This window comes from Brassica rapa, chromosome A09 (assembly GCF_000309985.2).
Source record: "Brassica rapa cultivar Chiifu-401-42 chromosome A09, CAAS_Brap_v3.01, whole genome shotgun sequence".
Lineage (NCBI taxonomy): Eukaryota > Viridiplantae > Streptophyta > Magnoliopsida > Brassicales > Brassicaceae > Brassica > Brassica rapa.
The window spans coordinates 24702896-24720311 of record NC_024803.2 but is presented as its reverse complement, the minus strand read 5'-3'; the positions used below and the strand labels follow the sequence as shown (position 1 = coordinate 24720311).

The 17416-nt window shown below is 38.6% G+C and overlaps 2 non-coding genes across 2 annotated transcripts; both read left to right on the top strand.

The window, feature by feature from the left end:
- Positions 1-4757: 4757 nt before the first annotated feature.
- Positions 4758-4863, top strand: LOC117128695. The gene has a single exon (XR_004452089.1). It is a non-coding gene; the product is annotated as a small nucleolar RNA R71 (small nucleolar RNA).
- A 1352-nt stretch (positions 4864-6215) lies between these two features.
- On the top strand, positions 6216-6321 carry LOC117128694. Its single transcript, XR_004452088.1, has one exon. It is a non-coding gene; the product is annotated as a small nucleolar RNA R71 (small nucleolar RNA).
- Positions 6322-17416: the final 11095 nt, after the last annotated feature.

Below are 17416 nucleotides of genomic sequence, written 5' to 3'. Positions count from 1 at the left end.
AGAAAGAGAAAATGTGATAAATAATCTAAACCAGGCGTTACCTTCCAGACCTATCTGAAGAATCCGATCCCATGTATACCAAGCCCCAAGACAAGCGGTTATGTCAGGTTTAGTGTTGTAAATCAGCTTTGGTTACTTCATACGGTTCAAGGCAAGTGTGTAGTTGATAGGTTGATAGGCAAGCATCCACGTCATCTCTGCGCATTCTGGACCAAGATGCAATGAAACTTCTTGTGGCCTCATCATTTCTTGTCCATTTGTCATCCATCTTCCCAAGTACATTGGAGATGTTCTGTAGCCTTTCTTGAATGTTGTCAATGCTGACCTGGTGCCAGCCTATGTTGTCATAGGCGTATGCTGAAATATCTGTCAGTTCCTTTTGCATTGACTCTACTGTCTTGTGTATCAGCTGCTCGCCGATTGTTGTAGACTCGGCGTCGATCGATGCGATTATGTGTTCGTTGGTCGATCTCGGTGAGTTGCCGTCGATCGATTTTGCCTTTGTCCTGTCGATCGATGCTGATATCTGATGTTGAGCTGCGAGTTGCCTCTGAATGGCTTTGACTTCTTTCTGTAGCCATTCTGCGTGGTTGTCTAGTCCACTGATTTTGTTGTCGAATGGAAACTAGATGTCATCGCAGTGTTTGTCAAGTCGTTCCTCCATGTTGTCTAGAGCAGTGTAGATCTTGGATGTGATCTTGTCAACTTCTGCTGCTGTGTAAAGAAGTAACTCCACAGGTTTCCTGCCATCGATCCAGGGTCCTCTTAGCCTGTTGATCGATGTTGATTTTTCCTGCAAAAAACTTTGATTAGTAATGTTCTCAATATCCTTTTGGGCATCAAGTAATTGACTAGACAATTTGTTTAAATCTATCATGACTGGTGATATAAAACGGTCATGCATATCCTCGTAAGTCCTCAGCCTCTCATTCATTGCTGAGACTTTGGCGTCGAGCGATGTGAAGGTGCACATGTCGATCGATGTGGCTGGATGTTGGTCCTTCTTGCGAATGGTGTCCAGGTCTTGCTGTAGTAGCTCGATTTTGGTGCTTAGCCAGTTCACGTTGTTGTTGAAAGGGCAGTAAACGTCGTTTATCCTTGTGTCGATGTATGAGACTTCCCATTCATCCCTGTGTTGTGTTGAGCATCGCGGTTCTGCAAGGGTCTGAGCTGTAGGAAGACTAACGTCGATCGATTTTGCACATGGTGCGTCGATCGATGCTGAGGTCGTAGCTTCCTCCTCAAGTTGCTGACGTAAACTATCAATTTATGTCCTCATTTCTGCCATACATCTGAAAAGCTCATTGTAGCCTCTATCCAAAGGCTGATGTGTTTCATCTACCAGTGTTTTGAGCTCCTCTCCCAGTTTCTCCTGAGCTCCACAAATACCAAACACCATTTCATCGATTTCTTCTTTGGTGTAGAGTTCTGGTTCCAGTCTTGTGGGTGTGAAGGAAGTGGCATGTTCTGGAAGACAGATGTGGCTCTCTTCAGAAAGAGATGCTCTTTCCAGTATTTTCCTGATGTTGTCCTTTGTGACAGGTATCATCTCACTAGCTGTGCTTCGTGCGTGTCCACGCTCATCTCTGTAGACTCCATATTCGTCCCTTTGTTCCTAAGTGAAATTTCTGGCTCCATACATGTCGAAAGCGCGGTTCCCACATTCATAGCGTCTGTCGATCGACGTCTGATTATCCATATTGATTGACGTTGGTGTTATCCTGTCGATCGATGTCTCCATGATACCGTCGATCGATGCTTGCCCTTTTGGTTGGCGTGATAGATCTGGGTTGGTCTCTGTTGTGGTGACTCCTGCGTGGTTGTTGTGGTCTGTTAGAATGACGTCTGGAGTGCCACGTTGCTGTGAGAACAGGTTGTCGGGTCCATTGGTTACTTGAAGGATGTCTGCTATGTCCTCTCTGGACACTTGTAAAATCCTTCCATCCATTGCACGTGCGTTGCCATCTGGATCCCTTAAAATTTCCAAATTCATCATGTGTTAGAAAACCGTAATCAATGTTTGTATAATTACTTTTTAGAAATAGAGAGATTAGGGTTTAGAGTAGTATCGATCGACGTAGATACAATTACATCGATCGATGGCAGAGTAATTTCTTCAAAATTTGTGTTCTTGAGATGATTGCTCTTCATGGATTTTTCTGTTGATGTAGAAGGAAGAGTGTTCATCTTATTTGATTGTGTGTTTGCTCTGATGTGTGTAGGTGGTTTCGGAGGTGCGGAACGATTTATATAGGTATTTGTAAACCTAGCTAGGGAGGGAATATTCTCCTGCTCCTGAATTTTCGCTGCGGCGCGAATATCGATCGATGTTCTTTTACTGGTGTCGATCGATGTGAGCGGTTGTTTTGCTGGACGAGAGTGGGTATCGATCGATGTGGAGTGCACAGCGTCGAGCGATGTTGGAAACGTGTTGGTGAAGTTGTGTGTTTCAAGTCTTTCATCCTGCAAAGATATTTCTATTGCACGTTCTTTCCAGTAATCCTCATCGTATTCCTCGGTATGTTCCTCATGAGGTGAAGTAATTACAGTGTTAACTGCAAAACTTTCATGGAAACCACTGTCTGCCCAACTGCCTATGGAATAATCATCATGTCCTCTCCTGGTTGGAGGTTGGAAGGCAGAATATTGGTAGCAATGATTGGGTGAAGTGAAATGTTCAAGTGGGTGCATTACGTCGAGTGACGTGTTGTTGTGGTCATCGATCACCATTGACACCTTGGAATCGATCGATGGAAATGTTAGGGTGTCGATCGATTCCGAGTACTCTGTTTCGTACTCTGATTCATACTGTGCTCCACAATGGCATGCGCCAATGAAGCCGAGTTCTCTCCCATAATCCACATAATTAATTACCTTTCTCTTAGGTCGGATAGGATCGTAGTGGATGTTTGGGTCTATGAGCGTTAGACACAATTTGTTTTTGTTCATGTCACATACAGCTCCTACTGTAGCTAGGAAGGATCTTCCAAGCAGAAGTGAAGAGTTCCAGTTAAGCTCGATGTCTAAGACATGAAAATCTACACGGACAAGTGCATTACCAATCAGTACCTCCAGATCTCTTATGATGCCTCCGGATTGTTTCTCTGAAAGATCCACGAAGGTGAAGGATTCTGTTGAGGGTTCGATGGTCAAACCAAGCTGGTCCGCCATGATCCGAGGGAGGATACTAACCGATGCTCTTGTGTCACACATTGAATGGGGAAATTCAACACCTTTGACTATGCATGGTATTGCAAACTTCCCAGGATCACTCTTCTTCGTCAATGTGATCTTGTGTTTCATCTTTCCTCTGACTTGATGAAACATTCTCCTATTGTCCTCCTCAGTTACCTTTGTTTCTCTGAAGAACATCCACAACCGGTGTGTGAAGTAAGCTTCATCAAAAGGTTTTTCGATTGGGATTCTGAGGACTCGTTTTGTGAAACCATCCATCTCCTTAACGTTAGCTTCCCTCTTAAGGTTTTTAGGAATCTTCTCCTTCCTTTTCCTTAACCTTCTACCTTCAGATTCTTATTCTTCTTGAACATGTTCTGTTGAACTATTTAAAGGGTTGGGTGTTGGTTCGGGTGGGTTTGCTAATGGTTTAGGTGGTGGTCTGAGTTCATTGATGTAATCATTATCGATTGAAGGTAACCGCACTCGGTATGTCAGAGGTGCCTGTCGATCGATGGGAGGTGTGTTGTGACGATTGACGTCGGGCTCACTCTGTCGATCGATGGTTGAGTTAACCGATCGATCGTTTTTTTCATAAAAAGGGGAGGGTGGGTGAGTATGCTTGGCTGCGAATTTTTCATGAGTTAAAATTCAAACCGCATTGCATTCAGTCGAATCGGCAGACGTCGTTGATCGATGTCTGGAGCAATCCGTCCATCGATCTTCATCATGGTTTGTCGATTGATGCGAGTTCATCGACATCGGTCGACACCATTGGGATCCGCCCAGACTCATGGAGCTTTCGATTTCGAAATCTCCTTTCTCAAGGTTTTCATTTCTCACCACTTGCCAGAATTCATCATCTATGATGGCATTTACGTGGTGTTTCCCTTTGTCGGCTCCTGCTTCTCTAGCAAAAGCTTCTTGCCTCTTAATAGTCTCGCCCGTCTGAATTACTTGGGTTTCAAGTTTTCTCACCTGAGTCCCTAAGGTCTCGATTTTGGTGTTCAGATTGTTGTAGGCAGAGTCTATCTTACCGTTAAATCCACGGTGATTTGTTGTTGTCCCAACAGTACTCGATCAAGCATTTCTTCGATCTTGCTTTCCTGAGTTTGGGGTGGTGGATTTTGATAGTAAGAGTTCGAGTAGCTCTTGCTGTTGTTGAAGGGTTTTTGAAATTGTGAACTTTGGTTACTTCTTTGGCCATTTCCAAAGAAGTTTCTGTTTCCGCCCTGGTTTCCAAATTTTGGAATCCGGTACCTCCGATGTAGTTCACATCTTCTTCTCCTTCGGTATCTGCTACTTCTCCTTCAGCTGAACAGACTTGCTTCCTAAGAAGTTCGTGCACCACATCTAACTTAGCTCTTACTTCGTCCATCTGTTCCTTCCCGATAGAGGCTACAGACTTCTTCCGTTCAGAGTCAGTGTTTTTGGTGCTGCTGTTGTTAGCAAGGTTTTCGATAAGTCTCACAGCTTCCAACGGATTTCGAGTAGTGAAGTTTCCTTCACTCGCCATATCAAGAGCCATTTGATACTGTAAGGCGAGACCTCGGAAGAAAGTGCTTAGCAGCTGCACTTCATTAAATCCGTGGTGTGGACAGTCTCGTTGGAAAAACCTAAATCTAATCCCCGCTTCTTTGAAGGACTCTCCAGCCTTCTGCGAGAATGTGGAAATTTTGTTCCGAAGTTCTTCAGCGCGCGCCTCATCGAAAAAGTTTCGTAAGAAAGCATTCTTGATGTCGCTCCAGGATGTTAAAGATCCTGTGGGTTGCTGCCTAAGCCAGTGCATCGCTTCTCCATTCAGCATGTATCTGAAGAGCTTGCACATCAGGTTATTCTTCGGGGACTCCTTCCATTCGATGGCAGCGATTAGATCCTTGAACCATTCCAAAGGTCCTTAGGATGCTCGTGCGGTAACCCAGAGTAGGGTATCTGCGACACGAGAGAGTGTAGTATTGAGGCTTCAGCTCGAAATTCTGCTTCTGGATCTCCGGAAGTCGAATCGCTGATCTGTTGGAAAGTTCTCATCTGGGGCGATTGTAGTCGGCCAGTGGTTTCGATCGAGCTCCTCATCTACAGGTTGAGCAGCTCCTGTAGCATCAGCATCAGGGATTACAGTTCCCTGAGCATCTATTTTCTGACCTGTTGCATTACGCAGATGACCGGCCTGGTCATACAGGTTTCCGTTCTCATCCTGCGTTAGAATAATAATGTTTACCATTTTTGACGACACGTTATCGATCGACGTACACGGTTTACCATTTTTGACGACACGTTATCGATCGACGTACACGGTGTAGTATCGATCGTTGTCGAACGACTGGGATCTTTACGTGGTGTTTCCCTTTGTCGGCTCCTGCTTCTCTAGCAAAAGCTTCTTGCCTCTTAATAGTCTCGCCCGTCTGAATTACTTGGGTTTCAAGTTTTCTCACCTGAGTCCCTAAGGTCTCGATTTGGTGTTCAGATTGTTGTAGGCAGAGTCTATCTTACCGTTAAAATCCACGGTGATTTGTTATTGTCCCACAGTACTCGATCAAGCATTTCTTTGATCGTGCTTTCCTGAGTTGGGTTTGGGGTGGTGGATTTTGATAGAATAGTTCGAGTAGCTCTTGCTGTTGTTGAAGGGTTTTTGAAAATTGTGAACTTTGGTTACTTCTTTGGCCATTTCCAAGAAGTTTCTGTTTCCGCCCTGGGTTCCAAATTTTTGGAATCCGGTACCTCCGATGTAGTTCACATCTTCTTCTCCTTCGGTATCTGTTACTTCTCCTTCAGCTGAACATACTTGCTTCCTAAGAAGTTCGTGCACCACATCTAACTTAGCTCTTACTTCGTCCATCTGTTCCTTCCCGATAGAGGCTACAGACTTCTTCCGTTCAGAGTCAGCGTTTTTGGTGCTGCTGTTGTTAGCAAGGTTTTCGATAAGTCTCACAGCTTCTAATGGATTTCGAGTAGTGAAGTTTCCTTCACTCGCCATATCAAGAGCCATTTGATACTGTAAGGCGAGACCTCGGAAGAAAGTGCTTAGCAGCTGCACTTCATTAAATCCGTGGTGTGGACAGTCTCGTTGGAAAAACCTAAATCTAATCCCCGCTTCTTTGAAGGACTCTCCAGCCTTCTGCGAGAATGTGGAAATTTTGTTCCGAAGTTCTTCAGCGCGCGCCTCATCGAAAAAGTTTCGTAAGAAAGCATTCTTGATGTCGCTCCAGGATGTTAAAGATCCTGTGGGTTGCTGCCTAAGCCAGTGCATCGCTTCTCCATTCAGCATGTATCTGAAGAGCTTGCACATCAGGTATTCTTCGGGGACTCCTTCCATTCGAATGGCAGCGATTAGATCCTTGAACCATTCCAAATGGTCCTTAGGATGCTCGTGCGGTAACCCAGAGTAGGGTATCTGCGACACGAGAGTGTAGTATTGAGGCTTCAGCTCGAAATTCTGCTTCTGGATCTCCGGAAGTCGAATCGCTGATCTGTTGGAATAGTTCTCATCTGGGCGATTGTAGTCGGCCAGTGGTTTCGATCGAGCCTCCTCATCTACAGGTTGAGCAGCTCCTGTAGCATCAGCATCAGGGATTACAGTTCCCTGAGCATCTATTTTCTGACCTGTTGCATTACGCAGATGACCGGCCTGGTCATACAGGTTTCCGTTCTCATCCTGAGTTAGAATAATAATGTTTACCATTTTTGACGACACGTTATCGATCGACGTACACGGTGTAGTATCGATCGTTGTCGGACGACTGGGATCGATCGACGATGACGGTCCGGTGTCGGTCGACGGTTGGTTGTGCGTATCGATCGACGACGAAGTGGTTGCGTCGAGCGATATGGAACGTTGACCTCTACGGATAGTGCGTTCTAAATGAGCAGGATCGTCTGAGAACAGCAAGTCTTTCTCCTTGTTGCTTCTGGTACCGCTGGACATGCACCTGAAAAGACAAGAAAAAGAAAGATTATTAGAAAAGGGGGTAAAGAAAAGAATAAGAACTAATAAAACTAAATCTAATGGCGATCAAAGCTCCCCGGCAACGGCGTCAAATTTGATACCACTCAAATTACCCTAAGGAGTGTTACTCTCATCAAAAGAGGTTCAGATGTAGTACTTAGGGATCAAATCCACAAGGAGCTAGGGAACAATTAAATCTAGTGTTTATTAATTCTAAAGGTTGTAATGTTTTAAATAAAATAGCAATAGTGACTAGCGAGTAAAATGATAAATGTAACTTAGGTTGGAAATGATATTAGATGCAGGACCACTATTCAGGTGTTGGAGATTATAATTCCTATAGGTGCCTAACTGTTGCATGCATGATATATTAGAGCTCATTCGCTTAACTCAGTGATCAGCTGTCGCATGTACCACTGGGTTAACAGACTAGATCTTGTGTCTCACCGGTTAGATGCAGACACAAGAGAGTGTCGATCGATAGTCTATTAAGACGTCGACCGATACACTTTTGCCAACATCGATCGATTGTCAGTTGAGGACATCGATCGATGGGTTCTAGCCAGGCCTATGCGCGAGTATGAAAATGCTCTACTAAGATTCTAAATTGGCGGTTAGCCCTCTCTAGCAATCCTACTATGATAGATAGATGTCAGGATGGGATAACAAGGGTGCTTGAATATGCAATCCTATGATCATGTTCTAGTTAGCTAGGCTAAAACAAGCAATGAGTACAAATATATCATGATATCACACAACAAGGCAGATCTATAGTTTGGAGCTAATCCCACAAACTATCTGAACCCTGGATCTAACAGTTGAACTACTCAGACATAGCAAAGCAATTCATATCAATGGATAAATAGAAACTCATGGAATAGATGATAGGGAAAATGAAACAAGGAGTTCCAATCACAAGTGATCTTCTCTCCCAAATGAAACTTGTAACAAAACTAGATCTAGAAAAGAAAAGCTCTCTCTGCCGTCAAACACTTAGGCAGTATATATTCTACTAGGTTAAAAACTTGTCAGGGCATTTTGGTAATTTGGCTTGGCCTTGGTTTTTAAGTCTGCTGAATCCAAAATGTCGCGTCTGGTGTCTCGACATCGATCGACGGTATATGTGTACATCGATCGATATTAATCTTCATCTGTCAAGGCATTTCCTGATATCGATCGTCAGCACTGATGCATATCGATGGATTATTCTTCCTCTCGTCGATCTCTAAGTGGTCAGCTCGGGTGAAATGTCCTTTATGCTCCAAAATGCTCCAAAGTCATAGCTTTACTCCGAAATGCACCTGAACCTGAAAACATACCTAGAAGAGTAGAAAACATAGATATATATATAGTAAAATAATAATATACCATGGATAAAAATGGGTCAAATCTAGGGTATATCATTATGCATGTTTTACTAAGAGAGTTGTCAGTCTGCCTCACGAGAGGAATCTGTCGAGGAGATGAAGGACTGTCGATCGATGAAACAGCATTGGCGTCGGTCAACAGTGATGCCAGAATATGGGCTGAGCATATTTTATGAACAACTGAAGCCCAGAAGCAACCACAAATTACCATAATACCTTTGGACGACCTAAAACCATATTTATGTGTTTTCTAAACCATTGTTGACGACTAAGCTTTTTTTTATTCATAGTTCTAAGTTAGGAGAGAAGATATGAACTAATTGAGAGTCCTCTTGGAACTCCTTTGGTTTTTATAATATCTTTTGCAATATCATCTATGTTTTCTATGATTTATGTGACAAACTTCATGTATGAATAGATCCACCTGTTAGGTTTAGGGTTCAAATAGGTTATGAGGGATTAGCCCCAACTAAAAGTTGTGATATTCATCTTTAGGATTGTCACTAATGATTGTTTCTAGATTAGCTACCTAGAACTTTCCCTAGGAGTTGTAGACCTAAGCGATAGCTTGCATCTCACCCTGAATCCATCCTAACTAAGCTAAGATTGCTAGAGTAAGGCGAGAGCTAATCTAGGAAGCTTTGTGAGCACATTCAACCCGTACATTAATGCTTGACCAAACGCGTCGATCGATATTCCAATCGAATAATCAGTCGACGTTTCAACAAGTGTATCGATCGATATTCCTATAGAATCATGGATCGACACTGGTCAATAGAAGAACCTATAAAGCGAGAGGCTAGTGGTTTGTTTATAATTGTTGAGCTCTATAATATCATGCATACAACCTTTTAGGCATCTGTAGGATTATAATCCTGATTACCTGAATAGAAACCCTAGATAGAGCAACCATCCTTCCATCAAACCCCAAATCAATTAATCAAGCAATTAACTTGCTCACAAAAACTTGCAACTTTACATTTAATCATTAAATCAACCTAGCTTAACCAAGCTGATTAGATTTAATTGGTTCCATAGCTCCCTGTGAATTTGATCCCTAAGTACTAGAACTCGACCTCTTATTTGAGAGAGTATAAATCACTCCTTAGGGTAATTTGAGTGATATCAACGTGTCAGATGTTTAGATATAGATGGAGACTTTCCCAAGGTGTGAATGAGTTGATCTTTAGACAAAAGATCGAGCATTGAGTTAACATTCCAATGCCACCGTTTTGAGGTCAATCGGGATCCTGTAGCAGACATTATGCACGTTTTTCTGAAAAGTGGTCAGACTTTCTCGCGAGAGAGAGCTGTCAAAGAGATGAAGGAACGTCGATCGATGGTGCACCCTTGGTCTCGATCGACGATTATTCCAGAACACGGGTCGAGTATATTTGAAGACCGAGTTAAGCCCAGAAGAAACTACAAATTACCAGAATATCCATGGACGACCTAAAAGCCTATTTATATATTTTCTAAGCCATTATTGACGGCTAAGCTTTATTATATTGTTTCTCTTAGGTTAGAAGAGAATGGAGGAACTCATTAAGAGTGCTCCTGGAACTCCTTTGGTTTTTATATTTTATTTTATTGCAATTTTATCTATTCATCTATGGTTTTCTGTGACAACTATCATGCTTGAATAGATTCACCTTGTTAGGTTTAGGGTTCAGATAATCATGAGGGATTAGCCCAAAATATAGAATTTCTACATTGTTAGGATATGAATCAATTAATCAATTAAATTGTTCTTTAATGCATGTGTTCTAGAGTAGATACCTAGGACCTTGTTCTTAGATAATAAGGCGAAAGAAAAGGCATGGTTCTTTATATGATCTAATTCATATTGTGATAGGATTGCTAGAAACAAGCAACAACTGATTTAGTTTAACATAGTGAACAAGTCAAACCCGCATGGTAAAGCTTGCTAGAAGGAACGTCGATCAACAACTTAGTAGTTGCATCGATCGACGGGCTGAAAAGTGTATCGATCGACAATCCATAATTGGTATTGATTGACAGTTTCGCAAAACCAACAAGCGACAACTGAGGTTTTAGAGCTAGACAATAGATAATCTTAACAAACGGAAGTTGATAAAATATTACTTAGTTTGAGTTCTAGAATATCCAACCTTAGCATCTATACCATTATAATCCTGATTGCCCGAATAGAAATCCTAAGTCTAGCAAAACATCAAACAACTCATCAATTTACTGAACAACTACCTTGTTCACTCAGTTCTGTTATTTACTGATTTATAATCTATTAGCCTAGATTAATTAATAACTATTTAGATCTAGTGTGTGCCCTAGCTTCCTATGAATTCGATCCCTAAATACTACAACTCGACCTCTTATTTGAAAGAGTACAAATCACTCCTTAGGGTAATTTGAGTGATATCAAAATTTGGCGCCGTTGTCGGGGATCGAACCCAGGTCACCCGCCTGACATACCGGAATACTTACCACTATACAAATTTGGCGCCGTTGCCGGGTAGCTTTGATCGCCATTAGATCTTGTCTAGTAATATTTAGTCTAGGTTTTACTACTGTTCAAAACATTTATAAAAGAATTTTCTTCTGTCTCAGTTACATATATCAGTACCAGAACCAATGAGGAGAGGATTTCTGGGTTCTTCGAAGAAGGAGCCAGTTGATTCACACATGATCTGTAAGTCTACGAGGGAAGCATCGATCGATATCCTCCAAGCAGCAGCGTTTGACAGTGTGAACCAAGCATTGAATGACACTATTCATCATGTGTCGGAAAATACTATTCATCCATGTACTGTTCATCCTGGTCTTATTCACCCCGGTATTGTTCATCCAGAAACTGTTCATCATGCATTGATTGACACCGTTCATCCTGCATCGATCGATATTGTTCATCCAGTGTCGAACGACACTGTTCACCACGACATTGTTCATCGTGGAATTGTTTACCGCGACAATGATCATTGTGACGCTGTTCATTTAGATACTGTTCATCCCGTCACTGTTCAGCCGGTGACAAACGACACCACCTGTGAGGAGACAGAGAAGATCAAAGTGCTCACACTTAAGGTCGACGAGAATGAGATTTTAAGAGACGAAGAAGGTTGCACTCGCAACAGCGCATGACAATTGATTAATGCTCAGAGTGCTGTAATCCCTGATGTGATTATTGTTGCTGAGATGAATGACTTTGATATGATCCCAAAGTGGTATGATTGGGTAATACTTAGGGATTGACTCCACAGAGACTCTAGATAACACAATAGATTTGTAATTTTCGAAGTAAAGCTAGACAATAATTGTTGGGGTCAAAATATATCACGACAAAATCAAAGACCGAAGAATCCCGGAAAGTGTCTCTTGTAATAAGAAGTTTCGTATAAGCCTCAAAAAGAAACGAAAAGTTCTAAGAACGGAAAAGTCCAATCTCTTTGTAGCCTTGGGGAAACAAACTATGAAGCATGGAGAATGCCTTACCAGCATCTTAATCATCCATCGAAGAAAGCCAAGGTCCATCCCATCCCGACGTCCTGTCCCGCTGCGTCTGGATGCTCCAAGCGTCCTGGCCGTCCTCATCTCCGAAACCTAACCATTTCCAGCCTGCTACTCATAAGAGAAATCCAAAATTACCACCAATTATCTCATTTAAGAGCTTAGGTGCAGTCTCAGCGATAGGGTATTGACCTCAGAACACCTGAACTCTTAAACGTTCAGGATTCTAATCAAAGTTGAAAGCTTAAGATTTTTTTCAGCATTTAAACAGGTATATAAAGGGTTATAAATCCTTCTTGACCGAAAAACAGGATCACTTTAGTGATCAATACCAGAAAAAAACAGACAAAAAAACAGAAAGCATGGTGAACGACGTTTTTACTATGCAAAAGAAGTAAAAAGAGTAACTGAAAAAATAGTCAAAGAAATCGCATTCAGAACCATTTTCTTCAGAATTTAATTCTACAATTTTTTTCATAAATTAGAGGAAAAAAATTAAAAAAAAAATTCTAATTTAAAATAATATATTTTCTAAAAAAATTGTCATTTCAGGATTTCAAAATAAAAACATAATTTGCGAATTCAGACATAAAAATTTATTGAAATACTAAAAAATCATGTAAAATACAAATATAATCATTATAAATGATATATTTTATATTGTTATAAGAAAAACTGGATAGATAACTAACATAAGACAGTACAGATAAGTTTCACATAACTTATTCGGTTTATATACGTTAAAACAGAGAAACAACAAAAAAAAAAACAAACTTTTAAAAATAGTCATCATTAACTTTCCATCTAAATTACCAAGAAATTACCAAAAAATCATCATTTCACGATCAACGATCAAAATCAGACTAAACTATATTAGAATTTCATATTTTTTTCTAATAATATACATTATTACGACTCAAACTTTTAAAAAATCATGCATTATTTTCATGATTGTAGCTATATATTCAGTGATGTTTTCGGCACAAAATTGTCTTTCAACCAATGTTGAAAAATGTGTCAAACACTGCATCCCAAATCAGTGCATGAAAGTATCCATAAGAGCAGATATGTCTATTTGTGAAGAAGCTTGCAAAAAGTTTTGCAACAAACATGTAAAAAGTTTTGCAACCGATGGTGGTTTTTTTTGCACTCATATTTGGAATTGTGTTTCGTAACTATTTTCAAATTTAAAAGTTACAATTGTATTCTGTTTTGACATGTTAATATATATATATATATATATATATATATGTATAATTGATATTTCTGTTGTTTTATCTGACGCATATTATATATATATATATATATATATATATATATATATATATATATATATATATACTTTTATTATGCAACAAGTTTTTATCGGTGTTAACAAATATTTTATATTTAAAATTACTGTAAATTTAAAAGTTACAATCACAACAATTCCAATAAACAGTGCCATATTAACTTAGTAAAATTTCATTTTAATCAACATCAATGCTAATTAAAAATATGCTAGCGATAAATAGTGATTGCATTGTAAATTTTACATAATTTAGTGATATAAAAATTAAGAATCAATCCACACAAATAAAAAGGAGTACAATCAATTTCTATGCAAGCCAAAAATTAATATATAGTGAAAATAATCTTTTGTGCACTTAAGATAAAAGTAAAAAAAGTAAAACACAAAACAAAAATATAGACTGGTCACATTAACTCATACATTAGTTTAATGTAGGAACTCCAAAATTAAACCTTCTAAGCTTTCACATTCTGTATTTTTGGCTTCCCTTGGTTTAATCAATACGTCTTTGAATCTCCTATATTTGTTCTCTTAACTATCTCATGTTTCATCTCACCTCCACGATTCAATTTATGACATAATGACTTTGTATCACATCTCTCTCTTCCCCCTCTAACAAGTTTTTCCAACTTTGTACTTTTCTGACCATTTTTGCTAATCATATTCGTGAATATTTTTTGAATGTAAATAAAATTTTCTTTCTTATTTACTTGAGCTTTGTCTTCGTACAACTTTTTCTCCTTTTTAATTTTTGTGACTAAATTTCTTAACTTTCTTTATTATTATAGATATTTTCTCACTGCTTGTTCCTGAGGCGAACTTGATCTCATTCTCTTCCTTCTCTTTCTTGCAAATCCACCTCCGTCTTAATCTCTTCCATCTTTTCTCTGCCACGGCGTGTATACCTGGCCAATTGATATATCATGGATTTTACCCAATTTTAGCTAAGGTATATAGATGTTTTAGGAACTATTTATTATGTTTTTGAGTCTTTTTAGCACATTTACAGGTTCAGGAGTGTTATGGAGGAAAATGATGATTTGGGTGCATTTTAGAGATAAAAGGAGAGGAAGCTCGTAGTTGACCATTGAACTTGTCTGAAAGTCGACGATCAGAGATAAACATTGATCCACGCACATCCTTTGCCGTCGATCGATATCAAAGCGCGCAAAACCCAGCTAGGTTTCCAGCCGGCCTAAATCCCAAGTCATGACATATTTACATAAATAGCCCTGGCCGACTTTTAACCTAATATTTATGTGCTCTGCCATTGTTCTAGGCAATACACGCTTTCTTATTTTCTACTTTACACAGCAAACAAAACTTATAGATCAAATCAATAGACTCTGAGATTACACAATAGATTTGTAGTTTTTGAAGTAAAGCTAGACGATTATTGTTGGGGTCAAAATCGATCACGATGGAATCAATGCACGAGGAATCCCGGAAAGTATCTCTTGTAACAAGAAGTTTCGTATAAGTCCTCAAAAAGAAATGACAAGTTCTAAGAACGGAAAAATCCAATCTCTTCGTAGCCTTGGGGAAACAAACTACGAAGCATGGAGAATGCCTTACCAGCGTTTTAACGCCCATCAAAGAAAGCCAAGGTACATCCCGTCCCAGCGTCGTCTCCCGTCCCGTCCCGATGCATCTGGATGCTCCAAGCGTCCTAGCCGTCCTCATCGCCGAAACCTAACTGTTTCCAGCCCAATCCAAAATCACCACCAATTATCTCATTTAAGAGGTTAAGGTGCAGTCTCATCGTTGGGGTATTGACCTCAGAATACCTGAACTCTTAAACAATCAGGTTTCTACTCAAAGTTGAAAGCTTTAGATTCTTTCCGCATTTAAAAAGGTATGTAAAGGGGTTATAAACCCTTCTTGACCGAAAAACCGGATCGCCGTAGTGGTCAAAACAAGAAAAACCAGAAAAATAAAGAAAGTGTGGTGACCGCATCTGTTACTATGCAAAAGAAGTGAAAAGAGTAACTGAAAAAATAGTTAAAGAAATCGCATTCAAAGCCATTTTCTTCATGATTTGATTCTACAGGTTTTTGCATATATTAGAGGAAGAATTAAAAATATTTTTCTAATTTAAAATAAATATTTTCTATAAAAATGTCAATTCAGGATTTCAAATAAAAACCATAATTTTGTGAGTTTAGACATAAAACTTTAATGAAATACTATGAAATCATATAAAATACAACTATAATCATTATAAATGATATATTTTATATTGTTATAAGAAAAACTGGATAGATAACTAACATAAGAAAGTACATATAAATTTAACATAATTGATTCAGTTTATATACGTTAAAACAGAGAAACAACAAAAAAAAAAAACAAACAAACTGTTAAAAATAGTCATCATCAACTTTCTATATAAATTACCAAGAGATTACCAAAAAATCATCATTTCACGATCAACGATCAAAATCAGACTAAACTATTAGAATTTCATATATGTTCTAATAATATATATTATGACGAGTCAAACTTTTAAAAAATCATGCATTATTTTCATGATTGTAGCTATATATACAGTGATGTTTTCGGCGCAAAAATGTCTTTCAACCAATGTTGAAAAATGTGCAAACACTGCATCCCAAATCAGTGCATGAAAGTAGCCAAAAAAGCAGATATGTCTATTGTGAAGAAGCTTGCAAAAGTTTTTTGCAACAAACATGTAAAAGTCATGAAGAATATGCTGTTCCTATAACCGATGGTGGGTTTCTTTTGCACCCATATTTGGAATTGTGTTTCGTAACTATTTTCAAATTTAAAAAAGTTACAAGTTCTTGTTTTTAACAGGTTAACATATATATAGAATATATATTTAACCAAACAGAAATATAGTATAATCGATATTCTTTTTATCTTGACGATATTATATTATATAATATATATATATATATATTATATATATATATATATATAGCTATATTATTATTATATATATATATAATATATATATATCCTTTTAGTGTGCAACAAGTTTTTATCAGTGTTAACAAATATTTAATATTCAAAATTACTGTATATTTCAAAAAAATATATCACAACAATTCCAATAAACAATGCCATATTAACTTAGTAAAATTTCATTTTAATCAACATCAACGCTAATTAAAAATATGCTAGCGATAAATGGTGATTGCATTGTAAATTTTACATAATTTAGTGATATAAAAAAATTAAGAATCAATCCACACAAAAAAAAGGAGTACAATCAATTTCTATGCAAGCCAAAAATTAATATATAGTGAAAATAAACTTTTGTGCACTTAGGATAAGTAAAAAAAGTAAAACACAAAACAAAAATATAGACTGGTCACATTAGTTTAATGTAGGAACTCCAAAATTAAACCTTCTAAGCTTTCACATTCTGTATTTTTGGCTTCCCTTGGTTTCATCAATACCTCTTTGAATCTCCTATATTTGTTCTCTTAACTATCTCATGTTTCATCTCACTCCACGATTCCCGTTATGACATAATGACTTTGTATCACATCTCTCTCTTCCCCCTCTAACAAGTTCTTCCAATTTTGTACTTTTCTGACCAATTTTGCTAATCATATTCGTGAATATTTTGTGAATGTAAATAAAATATTGTTTCTTATTTACTCGAGCTTTGTCTTCGTACAACTTTTTCTCTTTTTTACTTTTTGTGACTAAATTTCTTAGCTTTCTTTATTATTATAGATATTTTCTCACTGCTTATTCCTGAGGCGAACTTGATCTCATTCTCTTCCTTCTCTTTCTTGCAAATCCACCCCGTCTTAATATCCTCCATCTTTTCTCTGCCACGGTGTGTATACCTGGCCAATTGATATATCATGGATTTTACCCATTTTTAGCTATGGTATATAGATGTTTTAGGAACTATTATTATTGTTTTGAGTCTTTTTAGCACATTTACAGGTTCAGGAGTGTTATGGAGGAAAATGATGATTTGGGTGCATTTTAGAGATAAAAGGAGAGGAAGCTCGTAGTTGACCATCGAACTTGTGTGAAAGTCGACGATCAGAGATAAACATTGATCCACACACATCCTTTGCCGTCGATCGATATCAAAGCGCGCAAAACCCAGCTAGGTTTCCAGCCGGCCTAAATCCCAAGTCATGACATATTTACATAAATAGCTCTGGC